Raw genomic sequence first — 8,116 nt, forward strand, 5'->3', positions numbered from 1 at the left:
TTTCTCAGACTAAAATATAAAAGTCAAGATGTATTCTTAAAGTCTACAGTGAAGTGGGGCAGCTCTTCAGTGAGTTTCTACTGATGAAACTGGCATTTGGCAGACAATTTTGTTGATGCGTATAGAATAATTGAAAATATCTTTCACTCTCTGTGGGTATGGATGGAGGAACAATTTACCACATGGTAAAAAGGCATTGAAGTAAAAGAGAAGGAAGTTAGATAGGAGAAGGTTTAGGATGTAACTCGAGAAGAGCTCCAGACAGAAATTGTAAACGGTGTTCAAAAAGCAGCATATACATATAATAGTTAGAAGTGAAAGGTTCATATGTATGGTGCAATAATGTGAGAAGCATGTGGGGTCAAAGGCGTGTGTGTGTGTGTATATGTGTGTTTGAGGAGGAAAAGGAGGTTAAATTGGATAGATTAATGGACGCTTCCTCTAAGAGGGAAAAGATATATGAAAGTGAAAAGTTATGGAGAAACAGTGGCATAAAAAGGGTGAGTAACTGGCGGGCCAGACAGAAAAAAAAGCAGGTGTCATCACAACAACAGTCTCACTGGTGGCCTAGCAGTAGGTAGAAGTTGCCACTGTCCCTATGTGTCCCAGCTGCCCAGGCACCCACCTGCATTGGTACTTCTCTGAGGAGAAGAGTAAGGGAGGATGACAGCAGAGATGAGGGATGTAATTTTGTCAATTTTATCTATTAAGAATGAAGGAAATGGATCTGTTAAGGTTAAAGGTTTTTCTTTTACATAATTACTTTTATGTGCTTTTGAGGGAGTTAGTTAAGAGGATCTAATGCTGTCCCAGAAGTAGGTCCAGTTCACAGTAACTTTAATTTAGGGACCTCCCATGACCTGACTATGTCTTGAATAAACTGAGCAATTTTTTTTGAACTCTGATTTCAAGCTGTTAATGTTTTAAATGCCAGCTTTCTCTTCTCCACTGGATCTGACCTGAAGATTGATGTCAGGATCTCCTCCCTTCACATTTTATATGTTAATTTCTTCCAGAGAAGATGAACAGTAAATTCAAAACTTATTTTAGGCACCTATAACTGCCAGCACAGACTTTGACTCTGTGTTAATATCATCTGGGAATTCATTATCAGCATGTTAACTCCATCTTATTCCAGGGAAAACTAACCCCTTTGAAGGAAGGAGTTGAAAGGTTTAGTACCTTTGGGCACCTATATGCATGACAGACCTCTGCTCCAGTGCATGCCAATTAGCACACATCAGAGCAGACTCAATTATTTGAGTCTGCTGAGAGTCTGCTGGAGCGTGCTAATTAGCGTGCTGCAGCAGCCTTTGCATCATGTGTATTCAGCATCCCCACATTTCAAAATGGCAGCAGGGATGATTTAGTTAAAGTGTCACCGCCACCATTTTGAAACACACGACACTGAATACACATGACGCTGTGAGCACTTTTATTAGAGTGGCTGTCAAAGCTGCTCTAGTTAAAGCACCCAACCCCAAAGTATGTGTATAGATGACCTTAAGAACTTGTTCAGCTAATGTCTAGAACATGAGAAATGAAGAAGGCACATTTTTGCCCATATTAAAATCAAATGGGGCAGGTTCAGGGCATAAGTACCTTAAATGCATGTACTAGGAATGTTATTTTTCCAATATAAAGTACTGTATCATTCTATTCTACTAACTTATAATATTATACATTTGTAGATGTGCTGAAGAATTATAGCTAAGATGGCTTCAATTTAAAAGGTATAATTATGTGTATTGTGTTAATATTTCATGATGGGATGATTAACAATTGCACCTTGATAGATTATGCTCTTCCCAGCACTGTGTAGAACTGAAGACCAAAATGGAATCCAGGCAATTGATAGTGTAGTGACGACTACATAGGATTAGAGATGGGAAATTAGCTTTTAGGACTGAATGTACTATGACTAGAAGCATTTGCCTCCTTGCAGAAATTAAGTAATGGGTTTTATGAATCTGTTAATGATAAACAGGATGGTGATAATACTGTTGAATTAGAAGCTGCCTAACTTAGGAAAATCCTGTACCCACCCTTTAGTCATTTAAAAAAAAAGTTTCCAAAAGTTTCCAGTCTGTGCCTAATGGGTGTGTTTAAAGGAGCTAAATCAGCTGCAATAGTAAATAACTTATTTAAAGTAAGGCTATATGCTGAAAAATACATCCTTTCACTGATTTTTCCTTTGATTTCTAATAACTGAAAGAGCATAGAGCACAGAGAATAATTGTGTTTTTCTTGTATTTGACAGCACTTTGTACATTTAGTTTCATAGGTCTCACTTAAAGCATGTGCCTAACTTCAAAAAACAGAAGTTTGGCAAATGCTTAAATGTTTGCAGGATTGTCACTTTTTTTCCTCACGAGCTGCATGAAAGAACTACACAAACATCTTCTAAAATTAGTAAAATGTAATTATAAATCCACAAAAACTGGCAGGTATAGCACCTGAAGTTTATTTTAATTCTTCTCTTTTTCAAAAAAATGCTAGTCAAAGTGTGTTGACAGTCTCTTATCAAAAGCCTAGTGGAACATCTGAAATCTGGAACTGTCAGATAAGAGGCAACATAACAATTAAATTGCTTCAAAATGCAACTGTACTTTGAAGCGCTTCAAAAATGGAGTGTATCAGTTTTGGACAGCTGGAGCACTTCAAAATTACTGTAGCTGTATGCAGTGGTGTGCTTTCCAGCTAGGGGTTGCAACAGGGCTTTTGCATTTTGTGGCTCCTCCCCACCCACTTCCCTATGATAGCACTTCAGGATGACAGTATGAAGCTCTTCGAATGTTAATTATGTCCATGGCCTCAGATTACCTGCCAGCTGAGGCAGTCATCATGTCCACTTGTCTCTTTGATGCCCAACACAATGTTGTCCTGATTGGACCCTCTGGGGGCTGCTGTAGTATAAATATTTAATAAGGGAACTGTATGCTGCTGTTTTTCTGCCCTCCCAATTACTGCACAGAAATTCCCAGGTAAGAAATCTGTCCAAGCCTGTGATACTGTTACTGCTTCAACTCTTGTGAAATAAAAGCTGTGAGAAATGTGATTTCAAGGAAGGAATATTAGTGAAAGCTTGAATTGTATACAGCTAGGAAAGATTTGTTTTTAAGATTACACTTTCCTAGCACTCTGAATACAGACTTGGAGCTCCTGAATAACTGTGGCCTCATTTTTCATAGCTTGTGTACCTAGTAAGATACCTAGGATAGAAGTCAAATATTTTAATAGAAAGAAAAAAAGGATGACCCTGAAGGAAATGTGTATATATAGTCTACTCAGTGCTTTGGGGACAAAAGTTCCCATATAAAAGTACATAAATTAGTGAATTCCCTGTTTAGGCACACAGGTATAAGTGCTTGGTTCTCTTTTAGAAATGTTGAGCCATTGAAGCTAATGGGATTGGATGAAAACTCAGAACTTGTGAAAATCTGGCTACCATTCTTCTATTTAGTTACTCAAACATGGGGAAAGATGCCTATCCTGAAACACAGAATAAACATTTTGGTTAGCGCTATTTCTGTGTCTGTTTCCCTTCTTACAAAAACTTTCCTAATAACTCTAACTCACCAGAAACAAATTTAATATTTAAAGATGCATCCAATTCCCTAAAGTCTACATAAAACAGATACATCAACAGTGCTTCCTTATGTCAGTGTCCACATAAAGAGAAGAGTCTTGTGTTCTTTTCTTCTCTTCCTTTCAGTCTCTGACAGTTTCTTTGTGTTTCATAGTCAGTGTTAAGCTTTTGTCTCTACATGTAACCTGAATAATAATTCACCCCCTCTCTTTCCTCAGAACTCTGCATAATAAAACCCTCACTATCTTCTACTCATGTCTGCTTTTAGATTTCAAATTCATTCCAAAATTGTTCTTAACTGTTAGCTCCTTGAACTTACACTGTCCTTCAATATCAAAAGATTTTCTCATATTTATTTTACTGTATGATTCATTCACTTGCATTTGGCAAAACCGTGTCAGAGTACTGTGTTGATCCTCACCATCTAATGTTTTAGTGTTTACATTGATAGGTCAAATGCATGATTAGCATCTTTGTGCTAGAATATTTCAACAAGATTATTTAGTTCCATTCTTTTTCTTTCTAAATCTTTTGTTTCTAAATCTCTTCTGACACAGTACAGTTGTATCAGTATGCCTAAGACATGTCATGGAGAGACCAGCATCTGTGCTGGATCCTATACAGCAGTCTAAAATCTCTCTATATATATACTTCTTATTTTGAGAGAACCTAGCATTAACTCTCAACTAACCAGCAGACCTATCATGCCCATACCCCAGAAACTGCTGTTGCAACAGACAGACTCATAATGGGTTGAACTTTCTACCTCCTACTATGTGGTCTACTTTTACTTTGAGTTTAAAACAGGAAAGTTTTAATTCAATTCCCATTTTCTGAACTGTTGTGCTTCAGTTCTGAAAAAGTATACTAGGTATAAACTGGAGTGCATTTTGAGAGAAAATACAGTTTTACTTTTAATCATCTGTGGCTTTATGGTTTCAAAATATTTGACCCTCAGTGGTTCAGAGATTTTTAAGCTTTCAAACTGGAGACTTGCATGTTTTCTACCTATTTGCTCTTTAAACATTTATTCTTGGAATCAGAGTTGGGGGCTAAGCAACTAAGCACTAGTTGCATCCAAATGATCCACTATGATGCCTAGTGGACCCAAAATTCTGTTTCCAGAACATTGTACAGTTGTGTACTCCCATAAGCTTTCTCCGCCTATGCTACATATTGAAGTGTTTCTTAACAAATGGAAAATAATAATAAACCCAGTGTGTAACAAATGGAAAATAATAAATCCAGTGTGCAACTAAAGTGCTGAGTCTTTGTACATCATTGAATGTAGGACAAGATGGAACAATAACTAAAACTGTCATTTTCACATTGTTTTCCATTGCTAAAAAGAAATGTAACCTTCCTTTTTCATCTGATTTATGGCCTTTGAGGCCCTTTATTCTGTAAAGGGAAGCACCGGTATTTCCTGGGTTGTGTCATCAGGGAATAGGGTAATAAAGGCTGTGTGTAGAAACAAGCAGTCAGTTCCCCTATGAAATCCTGTAGGAGAGAGTGCTGAGACCCTCTGCGATCATTTCAAGAGATTATGCCTTTACTTACCCCAGAGATGGGGAACCAGCCTCTTGTCTTGTCAAAAAATATGTATCTAAACATTTATACCATGATCATCATCACTATATCTCAGAGTAGTACCTTCTTGCTCCTACCAGCTAAAGCTCCCACTCTGTTCCTAGGAGCAGTTAAATCCATTTCCAGGTAATGACCCTGACCTTGCATTCATGGCAGCCTCTAGGACTGGCAAAAGGTCACAAGACTATTCAGTAGCAGAGATCAGTGGTAGCAGTAAAATGGCCTTAGCTGCATTTCTCAATTTGAATCCAGTTATTCTCCATGAAGGGTAAAATCATTTTGTCCAAGGTCATTTTCTTTTTCAGCTCACAGCAATGGTGTTTAGAAGGATCGGTGTGTGCATCTTAAATCCACAAGGTTCAAAGATGCCAGACATCTTAGTGGAACTGTATCCTAAAAAAATCATATTTCACTTTACATGCCCAAATCCTAATCCATGTGCAGTGCAGATGTGTAAATGTCCACACATCTACCAAGCATAAGCAACAGTTTTCATGCTAGCTAGGCAGGTGCAGAACTCCATATACTAGGTGAACATTTCATAAAATTCTACCGGGCAAAAACTTATGCCAGAGAGAGGAGGAGGATGCCCCTCCCTCAAGGTTTTCTAGTCCAATAGCCTAAGTAACCAAGTTTGCTGGGGCCAGGTTCCCAGGGAGCTATGTAGAGGGTCAGAAAAGGAAGCAGTCCTATTTCATCCTCCAACAGATCAGAGAAACTCCTTGAACCATCACATTAGAACTGAGACTACAGTTGCCCCCTGCAACTTCTAGGGCTTCATTCTAGGTAAAATGAGCAGCAATAGGTATATGATCCAGACATTGGATTCACCAGATTTTTGGTAGTTTCTGATCCTGTTCTGTGTGCAGTGTCCACACATAGCTACTAAGCATGTGCAGCAGGCTTTATACTGGCCAGGTACATTTGTAACTGTATGTTGGGCAAGTATAAGTCCCAAAACACTACCTGGCAACAATTCTAGTCTAGAAGAGGACCCTCCAAAACTAAGCCAATAGCCAAGTTAGGGCACTTGCCCAAGGAGTGAGAGATCCAGGTTCTAGAGTGGTTTCATCCAGAGAAGGTTTAAACCAGAATCTTTTAATATTCCATGACAGCACTTTACAACACCAGGCCACAGATTAGGCATTATCCAGCCCCCTTTTTTTAAATTTTTGACAAATTTCCTGACCCACAGGGAGCCCCATGGGCCATCTATCATGGCTCTGCAGGCCACATTTGGCCCACAAGCCAAAGGTTGCACACCCCTGAGGTAGATTACGAGTCATCAAGTGACTCCTTTTTGAAGGGGGCTGGGGAAGGGTCTGGATAATGCCTAATCTGTGGCCTGGTGTTGCAGAGTGCTGTGTTGGGAATATTAAAAGATTCTGGTTCAAACCTCCTCTGGATGAAACCACTCTAGAATCTGGATCTCTCACTCCCTGGGCAAGTGTCCTAATTTGGCTATTGGCTTAGTCTTGGGAATGTCCTCTTCTATACATGATTTTTTGTCAGGTAGTGTTTTGGGACTTATACTTGCGCAACACAGAGTTACGTATGTACCTGGCCAGTATAAAGCCTGCTGCACATGCTTAGTAGCTATGTGTGGATATTGCACACGGAACAGGATCAGAAACTACCAAAAATCTGGTGAATCCAATGTCTGGATCATATACCAATTGCTGCTCATTTTGCCTAGAATAAAGCCCTAGAAGTTGCAGGGGGCAACTATAGTCTCAGTTCTGACATGATGGTCAAGGAGTTTCTCTGATCTGTTGGAGGATGAAATAAGACTGCTTCCTTTTCTGACCCCCTACATAGCTCCCTTGGAACCCTGCCCCTGCAAGCTTGGTTACTTAGGCTTAATATAGATATTGAAAACGGTTTGGCCCTAAAACTACTAGCTATTCCTCAAAATAATTTTTAAATTTTCTTGGGGAACGTGCAAGAGACTATTAAGGCAGGCACGATTATGAGGCTTGAACAACCCAGGATATTCCCACTTCCTTTATCTAAGTCTGAGCTCTATTTTTAAAAGTCATGTTCTGTGTATCTAGACACATCTTACATTGATATCACTACACTACATAAAGTTTTCCCAAACCGAAATTCAAACCCAATTACAAAGTAATATTTAAAAATGTTGTTTGTTTCCCTCTTGTCTGTGTAGGTTTAGTAAGTTTGGTAGTAGGTTTAATAAGTTCCATTGGTTTGTGGATCTGTAAATCAGGGATCTAAAAAATTCTTCCTGTGGGTATTTGTGGAGTTGTCATTTAGCATGCTCTTGGTGGGGGGGCCAGGAATGTGGGGCTGATGAGCAGGGAAACCACTAAAATATGGATTATGGAGCTCCACTGGGGATGCATGTGGGTAGCAGGGGAGCAAGTGACAGCTACATTATCCCTGTAGCTCCCTGATGTAGCTTGCCCTCTGCCATTTTTTTCACTTACTTGTGTCACCAAGACCAGATCCAGTCCCCCAGAGAGCCCCATTGTTCAGATCCAGCATGGGGGGCTGGCCAAGTTTGACACCTCTGTGTTAAATTAATGCCTCATCCAGGGAATGAAAGTTTTATACTTCATTGTATGTCAAACAAATACTAATCTTTTCATTGCGGTGATATTATGTGTACATCTAACTATAAATGGCCTTTTAAAACATTTTAAAGCAGTCATTGTTTTAAAACAATGCTGGCAACAATCCTGTGCATTTTGCAACCACCACTACTGCTACAATTTTTGTCCCTTCTGAAGGTTTCCTAGATGTTTACTGGAGAGCAAAGTTTATTAATATGGAGTTCTAAATTGAAATTGCCCTACTCATTTATTTAGTCTCTAAAATATTAACAAACAGCATCTTGATAAAGCAGTAAAGACATTTTCAGGAGCAGATCCAGGCAGGGATACAGCAATGTAGTTGTACCCCACTTTGATTCCTGCT

This window comes from Alligator sinensis, unplaced genomic scaffold (assembly GCF_000455745.1).
Source record: "Alligator sinensis unplaced genomic scaffold, ASM45574v1 scaffold199_1, whole genome shotgun sequence".
Lineage (NCBI taxonomy): Eukaryota > Metazoa > Chordata > Crocodylia > Alligatoridae > Alligator > Alligator sinensis.